The sequence below is a fragment of the Triturus cristatus genome, chromosome 7, assembly GCF_964204655.1.
Source record: "Triturus cristatus chromosome 7, aTriCri1.1, whole genome shotgun sequence".
In the NCBI taxonomy this organism is placed as follows: Eukaryota; Metazoa; Chordata; class Amphibia; order Caudata; family Salamandridae; genus Triturus; species Triturus cristatus.
The window spans coordinates 175,082,918-175,098,409 of NC_140590.1; positions in this window are offsets into that span (position 1 = coordinate 175,082,918).

Here is a 15,492-nt window from a genome sequence, read left to right on the forward strand (position 1 = left end):
CAAATAAAGCTGCCGACTGTGGAGCAGGAAAACAGGGTTCGAGCCTCAGTGTGGGCTGCATCATTTAAGTGTGACTTAATTATGAATACATTAATCGTAAATAAATAAATAGGGTCCGGTAAGTGCAGGAAGCTGCTAGATGTGGAAATGGGAGCAGCAAAGAATAAAAGTAGTCCCTAATTAAAAAGATAACAGCCAGCAGTGTAAGTTAACTGTAGTTGGTCCATGCTGCTTCCTCCAGAAAGGGAAGAAAAAGGAAGTGATGTATCGGACCACAAGCCAACTAGTGAGCAAGATAAGAACAGCAATGCCAGATTCCCCCAATGACAAACCACAAAACAAAGACAAATGCAATGGGTGGAGTTTCAGTGGTAATACTGTTTACTTGATGCCTCGTAGAGGCAGCGCATGCGCTGCTCTATGCGAGACCTAAAAAGGGGACAAAAAAGGCCCAGGCAACAAAATAAAAGTGACCCCCCAGCAGTAAAATGGACAGCTAAATAAAGTGGCTCACGTTTTCAAATTATGCAACTTTTTAACTGTATGGGTATTTTCAGGGTCATCTTCAGCACTGGTGGCGCACTGTGCGACAATGTTTCTTGGCACCTCACCATGACCACCGCCGCCACGGATTCCATCACTACCACCATTTGACAGTGCCCTTCAAGGCTCCATAACCACTGTCTCTTAGATTCATTTAGTTTTATAGGGCCACTCAGACCAGTTTAAGATGTCAGAACACTTTACATCACACACACATCGCACAGAGACAATCAATCATCGGTGTGAAAATCACTATATAGGAAAGGTCACATAACTCAGAGGCCTACAAGGAGTTGGAGTCACATGTCATCCATACTGGTAGGCAGTATAGTTTAAAAATGATTGGACTGGAAAAGCACAAATTCAGAATTTTAAATGTAACACAATTGTTAGGGGTTTTCTTTAATAATTAGAATTGATTTCTACCCAAAGGAACCACCTTTGGAATATTAGGCAACAAAAGACCGGGCAAAAAATATATAGCTTTAATATTTTCCTTACAGTTTGAATGCAGCTCTTTGATGGCAGCTAATATCTCACTGCTCTATATTAGGATTTTAACGTATAAACTGCAAGTAACAAAAGTGTCTCTGACAAAAAGCGTTAACGTATTGACCTATTTATATTATATGCACTTTGTGATGTGAATGGGACATGTTCTTTGCAGCAGGCATATTAACACTCTGCACTGTGATGAGTCAAAACTTTCACTAGACAAAGTCTTCTCCTGGAAGAACATGAATTTGTCATTTTTATTGACGCCTGAAAGTTGCTGGGACAATGTACGCAACTTCAGGTGCTTTTAAAATGATGAACATGGTGCTGTGGCACTGATCGCACCGCCCTAGAGCTGGCCCTGGGTATCTTGCAATGTAAAAGAGAGTGCATGCATTTTTGTTTTCTGCAGACAATACTTGTGGTAATATCAGGGAAATCAACTGACAAAACTGGCCCATCTGGCCATAAAGAATGCCTATTAACTGATAAAAAAAGCGACCCACAGACTGATCTGTCAGACCAGCTTATCGGGCACCACTGCCTGATTGCCCTGCAGGCAGTCTGACCGTGATAAGGAGACACGTATTAGTGATAGGCCCTAAACATAATGTAGGGTAAATTTCACTTTAAAATAGTAAATCTAGCTGACTAGCGTCCAATTTTCTCTAGTGCGAGTGCGAGTCAATGGCATAACATAGGCCCCCCACAGACCCTGCAGTGGGGGGGCAAGATCCAGGGGGCCTTCTCAGCACAGTTCCTTGTCCTAAGAGCTCCTGATTGAGTCCAAAGGGGGACCCCTCCATGTACTTTTCAGGGGGGGGGGCGCTCAAGTTTTGTTCCGCCACTGGTGCGAGTTTATTATATTTCTAATTTCAGAGAATGTCAGAGGGTTTCTGCTAGAAATCTACTACATTCATAAACTTGCATATGTTACCTGTAGTCTCATACCATTTACCCATCTAACTTTAGTATATTTTGTGAACTGAATTACAAGATCTTTTTAACTTTGAGGTAAATTCAATTTTTCTTCACAGGGCTAATCAGTTTTCCTGCAGAGAAACAAGTCCTCAATATAGCCTTTAGATATGTTTCCTTCATTTTCTCACTCTGGGGCATATTTACAAGAGAAGTGGTAGAATGAGACAATAGCCTTCCTGGCTTAATGCCTCACTCCACCACTTCAGACACACAGGGCTGCACCATATTTACAAGAATGTGGTGCAGCCTTGTGCTTCCTCCTGAGCTGGTGCCACACTTAGCAGCCTAGTGCCAACACAGGCACCCTTGCACCATAGTGCAAGAGTGTCTGCGTGCAGGGGATGATTGTTTATGTGCAGGATGGTCCCCAATCTTTAAATGCTGTTTTGTAAGCTTAATGCAGAACACATAGAAGTTGCAAAAAGGCATTTTAAAAAAATTATTGTTTATGTGCAGGAAGGGGGACCTTCCTGTACATAAACAATCATTGGCCTTTTGCAAAAACGAGGAGAAATGAAACATTTCTCCTTGTTGCGCCAGGGTAAGACCCAGCTTTCCCTGGTCTTAATTCTGGTGCTGCTTCCTATTTACGACTCCTTTGTAAATAGGGGGCAGTGTCAGAATCAGTGGGTGTTGCAGTGGAACGCCTACAGCAACACCCATTGCCCTCCTTTTTCATGCTAAGCATAGCGTGAAAAGTGGCCTTATTTACAAGGCAGCGTTAAGTGGCTTAATGTTGCCTTGTAAATAAGGCAAAGCCCCTATTGCCACAGGAACGTCGTAAAAAGTGATGTTCCCGTGGCGATAAGGATGTGTAAATATGCCCCTCTGAATGCACACATACTCCCTTGTTGCACGAAGTTGGCTGCCTCCATGATCTCACATACCACAAGTATCCAGCCCTGGGTCCTGCTTGCTCTGTGGGAGAACAGACTGAAAGAGTAATGCATGTCCAGATTCTAGGTGTTGACGTTTTGTTCGAAATGAAGGTACCTCTCATCAAGTTTTTGTAATTGCAATCCCCACCATCCGCAATTTTTGATGGAATGGGTGTCACCCTCTCAGCAACTACAGATTTCTCTGATAGAGAGACACATGGCGGGTGAGGAGAGTTTTTTAGCACAGGATCTTCAATGCAGAATAAAAGTACCTAATGATCTTACTTTGTACCATGAGTAATATCATTAATGATGTCACTTGTGACATCATCAATGATAGTATGTTTGTTGCCACATACAGCACAAGGGTTGGTGAAAGTTGTAGATTGCACTGCAAACCAAAGTTGGTGAATTTCAGTGGTTTTTCACGTTTAGACAAAATGTTTTTTATTGTGTTTATTTTTCATAGATTGTCATTGAGTCTTTTATGATGCAATGAATTTCAACCCCTGCTTTGTATTGTAATCATTCATGCACCATGGGGTTAGATAAAGGTCTAGGGCATCCAGACATGGCTGGCCAACCACTGCAGTACATAGTCTTGAGACTTGTGCTGTGTGGGATTAGTCGCAGGCTTGGGCAAAATCATCTGGCTACTTGCCTGTGCGCAGATAAACTAGGGGTGGGCGGAATTTGCCAAAGTGACTTTCGCAAATTATCGCGAAAATTTTACAAATCTCCGCAAACACGCGGAAATATCGTGAAGATGCGGAAGTTTTTTTCCCGCCCATTCGCGGTATTTTCTGCATGGTCGCGGCTCGCCAACTTACCCATGCGGTTGCTTGCGGGTGCAGCCATCTTGTTTTCACTCTTCTCGCGGTGCATGATCGCGAGAAGAAAGACGTGATCACGCGACCAATGACATTACTGCGGGCGCGAACTGTCGCGAGACAGCGCAAATGGCTACCAACAATCCAACACCTTGTGGAGAACGCGACCGGATCGGGAAAACTTGTCGGGGAACGCGGGGATTCAGGTAAGGCGATCGCACGCGCGCGAGAATGTATTATTTTACAGCGCGAGCAAGAACCAAATTATCGCTAAGCTGCGGAATGCGGAAATTTTGACATTTTCGCGCTCTCCGCGGAACGCGAAAATGTCATATTATCGAAATTTCCGCGAGCGGAACGGAAATTTAGCCCAGGCCTAAGGTAAACCCTGCTGTGGAGGTTGGCCATAAAGCTTGGTCTCTTGCCAGGCCCTGTGTCCATCTCACATTGGGACACCAACCCCCAATAAGCACAGTCTTGAGTCATGCACAATAGGGATTGGATGTCGGTTCTGACCTGTAACTAGGCCATGTGTCCATTCTACTGCAGGCGGCCAATCATGGCCATGTGCAGCAGGGGTTGGCTAAGCCTGCGCTCATGCGACTGAGGATGGCCAAACCCTTGCTCTACATGACACTCAGCATTGTAGTATGTCTGTGCTCTTTTCTAATGGTACCTGATGTTTTGTTTAGGTTGATTTTAAATTTAATTACCTTTTATAAAAAAAAATATATTTTTGAATTCACCCTAACATGGATTTTTTTTAAGTAAGTATTTTTTGTCAACTGTCCTTCTTCAAACAATAGTTTTTTTTTTAAGTAAGCCAGTTGGAAACCTTTTGTTATTGTAGACTTTCAAGAAGTAGCTGTGGTGTTTCTCTAAGTGCCAGCTCATTAATATAGGAATAACTCTTCGTTTTTGCCTGCAATTTGTAGCAAACGAGGTCTGCAGTGCATCTGATTCCTCCTCATTTGCTTGAAGATTTCAGCCAGAACCCATTCCTCTTCCTGCTCCTGAGTCGTGTGCTCCATCTCTGCACAAGAATACTCATTTGCATGTAAAGTTATCCGCTTGTGAATACCTCTGCATAAACATTGCGAGTAACAACAAACCATTATGTACACTACATGTGATCTACCCCCTCCACGTGACAACCTCTTGTTCATCGAACAAATCATGGAAATCAATACTACCAATGTAGGACAACACTGCTCCCAGATCTTCCTCGGAGACTTCAACCTTCATTGGAACGATTCTAATGACCCCTCAGTTAACAGCCTAAAATCCTTAACCTGAACCAAATCTGTGACAGCCCTAAGCACAACCTGGGTGCGACCCTGGACCTTATCATTGCTAAAGCAAATTCCATTCAACTTGAGTCTATCGTCCCATGCAGCTGGACAGCTCACCACTGCATCTCCTTTCTCATCACGGAATCAGTGAGGACACATAAACCACAACTTAAGAAACTCAGACAATGAAAAAGGATCTCTCACGACATAGACCTTAATGACTTGACATCCCGTCCGGGTCACAGCACGGAAACAGTCCTTACTTACATAGTTGATGCCGCACTTAAAATACTAGATCAGAACAAATCTTGCTTCCTAATTCTCCTAGACCTATCCTCAGCCTTCGACACAGTCAAACATGGCAGCCTTCTTGAATTACTTGAACATAGAATGGGATTATCAGGGGTTGTCCTAAATTGGTTTGCCCCATTTCTACACAATAGAACTCAAAGAAATAAGGTTAACCAATCATTGTCCACTGCTACTCCTGTCACATTAGGGGTCCCCCAGGGGTTCACCTTATGACCCACTCTCTTTAACCTGTTCATGGAGCCTCTAACCGAAATTTGTAAATGTTCCAATGTACAATACCACATGTATGCAGACGACACCCAACTATAGCTTAAAATCTCCTCCCCTGAGGATATCCATCTACTCAACACAACTCTCCCAAAAACCCCAAACTGGCTAACCGGACACCACCTTAAACTCAACTCGCTCAAAAACTAATTCCTCTTAATTGCCCCACCAAAAAGATCCCTCGACATCATAGATTGGATGAAACATCTTACAGTTTTCAACTGCATTCCACACATTATAGATTCCACAAGATCACTAGGAATTACACTTGACAAGAATCTCAACATGCAAGAGCACATCAGCTCATCCACCAGAGGAGCAAACCCTCAAATGAGTATTCTGAGAAAAATAAAACCCTTCCTCCCCTGCGATGACCTTAAATCAGCGGTGCAAGCACTAGTTATCCCCAGATTAGAATATGGGAGTGCTACCCTATGTGGTCTGCCAAGATCCAGGTTGGCTCCACTAAGGGCATCCCTTAACTCTGCTGTAAGGCTTATCACTGGATCGAAAAGGTACAGCCACATCACTCCAGATCTGAAGGCCCTAAACTGGCTCCCTTATGAGGCAAGGATTCAGATGAATATTGCTTGCATGACCCACAAAGCCCTACACTTCAATACACCGAAGTACCTATCTGACAAACTGGAACTGTCCGGCGGTGGCAGATCATCTAGAAGCACCAGCACTTTACTGTTGAAACCTCAAAAATTTCGAAAAAAGAAAACGTACAACCGAGCCTTCTCCGGATTGGCCCCTAGAATCTCGCACACCCTGCCCCCTGAAATCAAACTGATCCCTTCAATCACTTCATTAAAAAAAGAAGGCAAACTGCTTTTAATGAACAAATCTCTACCCTGAACCCACAAACTCATACTCTGGATACTGATCTGACCAGCTGTTCTCTAACCAGGGCTTTCACGCTGTCTAAGTACTGGTTAATAACTCACTGTCCCACTCCTGATTGAAACGGACATCTTCATCGTTTGTTTCTTGGTTATCTAATTTTTACTTATTTAACTAATCTGTAAAGTGCTCTGATACCCTCTAGGGTCAGGTTCACGCCATATAAAACTTTATAAATAAATAAAGCATTCAGGTGCTTGATCATGCCAGTGGTTCCAAAAAGAACTCTCTGTAGCATCTGTTAACATGTTGAACAAATTAACTTAATTTTGTCACCTTCTTTTCTCTGCTTGGGTATGTGAAGAATTTTCAAGAGAGTGACTCTTTGGTTGGGTTTTCCAGTACTCCAGAAGTTGAAGGAATTTAAGGAAACAATATATTTTCCTTCTGCCTCAGTCAATGGTGGATGTTCTGTGCTGAAGCACTTGCTTCTTTTTAATCTGGGTGCTGACCCCTTTGGACACCTTCCTTCTTGTGGAAATGGAAACGGATGTGCTCAAAATGTTCTCTCGGCTCAAAGTGGTACTCACAATGGTGTCATAGAAAAGGTGGTTTCCTTTTTAGGTTGAGCATTCAAGACCTCTTGTATATGCTTTATTATATACTTATATGTGTATGTAATTTGTGGGCCCTGGAGATCTGCCCTAAGATTTGTCTGCTTCCGCTTAGGGACTTTTTTTTTGTTCAACTGCCTCTATTTAACTGTCTTGATAGAAAACGAACAATAGAGGTTAGTAAAATACCAGAATTGTTTTCTGCTGAGGGACTTTATTATTTTTTATTTTTCTGGCAACTGCCTCTATTTAACTTTCTTGATAGAAAGCGACCCTTGACCCTACCTGGTAGGTCGCTCCCCCTCCGCACAGCACCGTCTGTGTGTCCCTGCCCCAGCTGCCACTGCTGAGGAAGTTCGAGGCCCTCCTCCACCCGCAGGCTACCACCTGTGCCTCATCCCTGGCGGCCAGTGGTAGGCCGTAGGTAGGTTTTTTCATCTTCTGCCATTTACTGTATTCGCTGTATTGCCTGTACTGCCTTTACTGTCATTGTTGTGACTGCTGTTCTCTGTCCTCCCCGCTCTTTTTACTTGCTCTGTGCCCATTTTTTCCCCTCTGTTCCCCTAGCTGTCCCTGTGTCTCTCTGTCCAGTTTTTTCCCTCTGTTCCCCTCGCTGCCCCCGTGTCTCTCTGCCCGTTTTTGCCTTTTGTTCCTTAGCAACCCCTGTAACCCTGTGCCCGTTTTTGATTTCTGTTTCCTCTGTAACCCTCTGCCCGTTTTGCCTTCTGTTCCATTCGTTGCCCTCGTATTTCTGTGAACTTTTGCCTTCTGTTCCATTCATTGTCCCTGTATTTCTGTGACATTTTTGCCTTCTGTTCCACTCATTGCCCCTCTAATTTTGTGCCCGTTTTGCCTTCTGTTCCATTCGCTGCCCCCGTATTTCTGTGACCTTTTGCCTTCTGTTCCATTCATTGTCCCTGTATTTCTGTGACCTTTTTGCCGTCTGTTCCACTCATTGCCCCTCTAATTGTGTGCCCATTTTGCCTTCTGTTCCATTCGTTGCCCCTGTATTTCTGTGACCTTTTTGCCTTCTGTTCCACTCGTTGCCCCTCTAATGTTGTGCCCTTTTGCCTTCTGTGCCCTTCGTCGTCCCGTACCGCTCCCGCCGCTGCGTCCCCTGCGACCCCGCCCCCCGACTGCCCATTCGCTGCCCCTGCCTCCCACCTCCCAGCTGCTCCTCCCTCCCACCTCCCCATATATGCCGGCAGCTGCGCGGTGAGGAGAGCGACCCTTGACCCTACCTGGTAGGTTGCTCCCCCTCCGCACAGCACTGCCTGTGTGTCCCTGCCCCAGCTGCCGCTGCTGATGAATTTCGAGGCCCTCCTCCACCCACAGGCTACCACCTGCACCTCATCCCTGGTGGCCAGTGGTAGGCCGTAGGTAGATTTGTTCATCTTCCACCATTTACTGTATTTACTGTATTGCCTGTACTGCCTTTACTGTCATTGTTGTGTCATTGACTGCTGTTCTCTATCCTCCCCCGCTGCCTGTACTTGCTCTGTGCCCATTTTTTTACCCTCTGTTCCCCTCGCTGTCCCTGTGTCTCTATGCCCAGTTTTTTCCCTCTGTTCCCCTCACTTCCCCCGTGTCTCTCTGCCCGTTTTTGCCTTTTGTTCCTTAGCTGCCCCTGTAACCCTGTGCCCGTTTTTGCTTTCTGTTCCCTCGTTGCCCCTGTAACCCTGTGCCCATTTTGCCTTCTGTTCCATTCGTTGCCCCTGTATTTCTGTGACCTTTTTGCCTTCTGTTCCACTCATTGCCCCTCTAATTTTGTGCCCGTTTTGCCTTCTGTTCCACTCGTTGCCCCCGTATTTCTGTGACCTTTTGCCTTCTGTTCCATTTGTTGCCCCTATATTTCTGTGACCTTTTTGCCTTCTGTTCCACTCGTTGCCCCTCTAATTTTGTGCCCTTTTGCCTTCTGTGCCCTTCGTTGTCCTGCACTGCTCCCGCCGCTGAGTCCCCTTCGGCCACGCCCCCTGACTGCCCATTCTTTGCCCCCGCCTCCCGCTTCCCAGCTGCTCCTCCCTCTCACCTCCCCATATATGCCAGCACCTGCGCGGTGAGGAGAGCGACCCTTGACCCTACCTGGTAGGTCGCTCCCCCTCCGCACAGCACCGCCTGTGTGTCCCTGCCCCAACTGCCGCTGCTGAGGAATTTCGAGGCCCTCCTCCACCCGCAGGCTACCACCTGTGCCTCATCCCTGGTGGCCAGTGATAGGCCGTAGGTAGGTTTGTTCATCTTCCGCCATTTACTGTATTGCCTGTACTGCCTTTACTGTCATTGTTGTGTCTGTGACTGCTGTTCTCTGTACTCCCCCGCTGCCTGTACTTGCTCTGTGCCCTTTTTTTCCCCCTCTGTTCCCCTCGCTGCCCCCGTGTCTCTCTGCTCGTTTTTGCCTTTTGTTCCTTAGCTACCCCTGTGCCCGTTTTTGTTCTCTGTTCCCTCGTTGCCCCTGTAACCCTGTGCCCGTTTTGCCTTCTGTTCCATTCGTTGCCCCCGTATTTCTGTGACCTTTTGCCTTCTGTTCCATTCGTTGCCCCTGTATTTCTGTGACCTTTTTGCCTTCTGTTCCACTCGTTGCCCCTCTAATTTTGTGCCTGTTTTGCCTTCTGTTCCATTCGTTGCCCCCGTATTTCTGTGACCTTTTGCCTTCATTTCCATTTGTTGCCCCAGTATTTCTGTGACCTTTTTGCATTCTGTTCCACTTGTTGCCCCTCTAATTTTGTGCCCTTTTGCCTTCTGCGCCCTTCGTCATCCTGCACCGCTCCCGCCGCTGCGTCCCCTGCGGCCCCGCCCCCCTGACTGCCCATTCGCTGCCCCCGCCTCCCACCTCCCAGATGCTCCTCCCTCCCACCTCCCCATATATGCTGGCCGCTGCGCTGCAGAGTGCAACGGATGCGCCGCTGGCGCATCGAAGGCGTGCCTAAGGCAAGCCCGTCTGCGCCCGTCCGTGCCTGGACGCACCCAGTGCCAGAACCCCTGGTCCCCGCACCTGCCACAAGGAACGCCACCACTACGATGCCAGCACTCTGCACGCTCTCAACTCCGGACGGACCCACACCTGCTTCAAGGCCACCCCGAAACGCACACATGGTCACTTCACCTGCCGGAACGGCAGCTACACCAGCCTCAGAGCTGAAGAACCACCCACCAAGAAAGACCTCAACCACCTCCGATGCATACTACTGAACACCCGCTCCGCACGCAAACACGCTGTCGAGCTCTGGGACCTGCTTGACACAACATCCCCGGACGTCGCCTTCCTGACAGAGACGTGGATGAATGACTCCTCCGGACCGACATCGCCATAGCCATCCCAGATGGCTACAAGATCACCTGCAGAGACCGCACCAACGGAGTCGGAGGAGGAATCGCCATCGTCCACAAGAACAGCATCAGGGTCTCGACTAGCACCGACGACACTCTCAGCACCGCCGAACACATGCATTTCCAGGTCCACACAGACCCCAACTCCACCCTCAGAGGCACCCTCATCTACCGACCCCCCGGACCCTGCCCCCAGTTCAGCAACTCCATCGCCGACTTCGTCAGCACGCACGCCCTGACCTCCACCGACTACATCCTCCTCGGAGACCTGAACTTTCACCTTGAGAACAACAATGACAGCAACACCACAACCCTGATCAATTACCTCGCCAACCTCGGACTGAGGCAACTCGTCACTACGCCCACCCACTATTCCGGCCACACGCTCGACCCTGTCTTCTCCTCAAGCCCGCATGTCTCCTTCAACCACACCACCGAACTCCTCTGAACTGACCACCGATGCATCCACTTCACCTTACAGAAACCCACCACACACCACCACACCCAACAGATCCCCTGCCGCTGCTGGAGCAAAATTACCGAAGATTAACTACATGCAAACCTCGCTCTCAGCCCACCCACCGTACCCTCCAACGCTGATGACGCTGCCCACAGCCTGAGATGCTGGATCGAGGACTGCACCAACACCCTCGCCCTGCTGAAGAAACCCCCCCACAGAGACACCAGCAAGAGGACCAGCTAACTCCTAACCTCCAAGTGATCTTGCTGGAAACTAGAGAAGAAATGGCACAGTAAACAGACTCCGGACAGCCACGCAGCACACAAAGACGCCATCCGCAACCACCACCACCTCATCAGGGCTGCCAAGAGGACCTCCTTCAAAGACCGCCTCGACAACAACGCACACGATAGCAAGGAGCTTTTCAACATCGTGAAGAAACTCTCCAACCCCAGCTCCAACACCAACGACTTCCCGCCGTCGCAAGCCCTGTGCGACTCCCTCGCCACTTTCTTCCACCGCAAGATAGCAGACATCCACGGCAGCTTCAACACCCATACAACCCCAACAGACAGCAACATAACAGACTCTCCACACATCATCGACCACGACCCCCTGCTAGCCTGGGCCAGCGCGAGCATCGATGACACCATCAAGACCATGAGCACAATCCATTCCGGCTCTCCGTCAGACCCATTCCCCCACCACGTCTTCAACAAAGCAAGCAGTTCCTTCGGACCCCACCTGCATAGCGTCATCAACCTCTCCCTCGAGACGCAACCTTCCCAGAGAGCTGGAAACACGCAGAGATCAACGCCCTAATAAAAAAAAACAAGGCAGACCCAAGAGACCTCAAGAACTTCCGGCCCATCTCTCTGCTCCCGTTCCCGCCAAGGTCATCGAGAAGATCGTCAACAGACAGCTAACCCGATACCTCGAAGAAAACAGAATCCTGGACCCTTCCCAGTCAGGGTTCTGCAGCAACCACAGCACCAAGACCGCCCACACCGCAACCACCGACGACATCAGGACCCCGCTGGACAACGGTGGGACCGCAACGGTGGGACCGCAGCACTCATCCTCCTAGACCTCTCCGCTGCCTTCAACATCGTCTGCCACCGCACACTAGGTGCACGCCTCCACAAAGCAGGGATCCGAGACAAGGCTCTGGAATGGACCTCCTCCTTTCTCACCGGCAGAACCCAGAGCGTCTGCCTCCCCCCATTCTGATCCGAAGCCTCAGAGATCATCTGCGGCGTACCCCAGGGATCCTCCCTCAGCCCGACACTGTTCAACATCTACATGACCCCGCTCACACACGTCGCTCAACAGCACGACCTCAACATAATCTCCTACGCCGACGACACTCAACTGATCCTCTCCCTCACCAAGGACCCCATCATCGCCAAAGCCAACCTCCACGAAGGAGTGAAGGCCGTCGCCGACTGGATGAAGATCAGCCGCCTGAAGCTGAACTTGGACAAGATGGAGGTCCTCATCCTCGGCTCCAACCCTTCAGGCGGGGACGACTCATAGTGGCCGACGGCACTGGGGGCAGCCCTGACACCCACAGACCACGCACGCAACCTGGGAATCATCCCCGACTCAACGCTCTCAATGACCAAGCAAGTCAACGCCGTCTCCTTCTCCTGCTTCAACATGCTCCGCAAGATCTACTGATGGATCCTCACAGATACAAGAAAGACAGTCACCCAGGCCCTCGTCAGCAGCAGACTCGACTACGGAAACGCCTCTACGCAGGAGCCCCGACCAAGCTCATCAAACGACTACAACGCATCCAAAACGCCTCGGCACGACTGATCCTCGACGTACCACGCCACGACCACATTACCCCCCACCTGAGAAACCTGCACTGGCTCCCCGTCAACAAGAGGATATCCTTCAAGCTCCTCATCCACACATTCAAGGCACTCCACAAGACCGGCCCAGCCTACCTCAACAGACGACTCTCCTTCTACATCCCCAACCACCAACTTCGCTCCGCTGACCTCTCACTAGCCACCGTCCCGTGCATCTGTAGAACTACCACCGGCAGGAGATCCTTCTCCCACCTCGCCGCCAAGACATGGAACACCCTCCCACTGAGCCTACGACAGACCCAAGCCCTTCTGACATTCAGGAGGACACTCAAGACCTGGCTGTTCGATCAGTAGCGCCCCCCCAGCGCCAACAGACCCTTGCGGGTATGTAATGCGCTTTACAAATGACTGATTGATTGATTGACCAGCAGACATCAGTAAAATACCAGAATCACTTTAGCATTCTCTAGATTCCAGTTGATAGAAATTGTCTTCCATGAGCACCTGCAGACAATGTTTTTTTAAATCTTGTATTTTCAGTGATATGACCACATAAGGCCCTGATTTTATATTAAAAACAGTGCTTTGGACTATACAATTTCCTGCTGAAAGGCAATATTTCTCTCCACAGGTACCCATACCTGGTGTGTCACGCAGTTTGGTGCTTTCTTTCCCTCCATGTTAAAGAACAGTAGATGTTTCAGCACCGAGGCTAATGTGCTGCATAGCTAAATACATATAATCTCAATCTTGAGACAAGTATCAAAGTCTGCTTCTCCATTTTGGGATCTCCCTACTGTCCTCAGATCACTGACGACTCCTGCTTTTGAACCTTTAGAGGAGGTAGATCTGAAGATTCTCTCATATAAAGTGTTTTTTCTGGTTGCCATAACTTCGACACATAGTATTGGTGAGCTTCCAGCCTCACTTTGTTGACCACCTTTTCCTAAGGTTTTTTGATAATGCGGTCATTTTGAGGCCAGATCCTTCTTTTTTACCTAAATTCAATTCTTCTTTTCACAAGTCACAGGAGATGATCATCTTTCCTTTTTCTTTCTCCTTCCTCTCTGAAAGAACTTTCTCTTCACCTGCTGGATGTTAAAAGGGCTCTTTCCATTTATCTTAACAGGTCATATCCTATAAGAAATCAGACCATCTCTTTGAAACGTTTGGACAAGCAGGAAGAGGGAAGAAGGCAACGAAAATGACTTTGAGTAAATGGTTGAAGGATGCTACAGTACAATCTGGTCAAGTTTCTCTGAGAGTGTCTCAGTTCAGGGTAGATCTGCCAGAGACATCAACATTTCTTGGGCTGAGTTCCAGTCGCTCTACATACAGGAGATTTGTAGGGTTTCTATTTGGACCCCAAACTCTACTTTTGTCAGATATTATAGACTGAATAATGTGGTGGACTATGATGCACATTTTGATGTGGTTTGTTTTCAAATCAGTGTGCAGTAAATAATTGGGGGTGCATACTATGGGCTCAATTACGGGTCTGGCAGTCCACGGACCCTCAGACTTGTGGAGGTGTTGCGGAATGCGTGCATGCACCCCAGTTACTGCATGGCATGGATTTTTCTGTCCATGCTGTGCAGGAACTGTTTTTGGCGTGCCCTTTTTTTGAGGCACTGCCATGGGAATGCCAAAAAAAGCCCGCCAGACAGGGGGAAACTCCTAATCTGGCACGTGGCCCGACCATGTCTTTGGTGGTGTAGCGGCAGGGCGGACCTGGCGCCCACCGCCAAAGTCATAATCAGGCCCCAAGTGTAATGGTGTTTTTATGAATCGAAGGCCATGTAATTTGGTATACCTGAAGTTGCAATGACTTGGACGAGGGACTTAGAGGTAATGTCCTGATTACTTACCTTACTCTTCATTACTCCTACACTATTCTTCCTCACCACAGTTATTACACAGATCACTCACCCTCCCTCTTTGCCTTTGATAATGCTCTGAAATAACTGGAGGATTTTGGGTAAGATACCCTTATATAGCACCCAGGAGGGTTGGTAGGAATTACTTAGAGATCTCCTGTGCTGTTTTATATGTCTCTGAGGTGAAACCGCCTCTAGTTGTAATGACAGAGATGAGTAGGACTAGGAGTAATGAAGATTACCGGTAAGAATTCAGGACATTTTCATACATTATGAGCTGTTGCTGCAGCCAATGGGACGGACATATCTGCACCCAGCATCCCATGTTTATGAAAGAATCCTTGGGCAAGCTCTTGGTTGATTGTAGTTCTAAAGATGCCACTCCCCAACAAGATGTATAGGCCTCTGAACTACAAGTAGAAGTGGGCAGAACTCATGGAGCTTCACGCAGTTCCACAGAGTTACATGAAAACTGCGCAAGATTCTGTGAGTTCTGTTACTGGGCGGATTCAGCTTGTCACGCTGATTTGTAGTTCTGGGGGCTTGTTCCGCACTGCAAAATCAGCTTGCACGGCACCACATAGCACGCCAGAGAGTGCTGCTCCTTTACTGTCGCTCAAGTAGATTTTCTACTCGAGCGGCAACTTTCCACCATGAACAGTTGTGACCGCCGATGTTGAAAAAATCTAACTGGGTGTCATCCTAGCACCTGAAAATCACAAAAGGGGATGCTAATTGTTTATTGGCATTCACCAAGTTGTTGTACATATGGCAGTTGGTGCAGTTTTTCTGGAACTCTCCATTACAAGCGTAATGCGAGTGGGCAAAACTCTGCAAACTCCACCGGTGGAGCTGAATTTATTGCCCACCCATAAATAACTACGGCCCCCATCATCTAGCGATGCCCTGAGTAACAGTGACAGGCACACAATTCTGGTGCTCTTTGTCAGCAT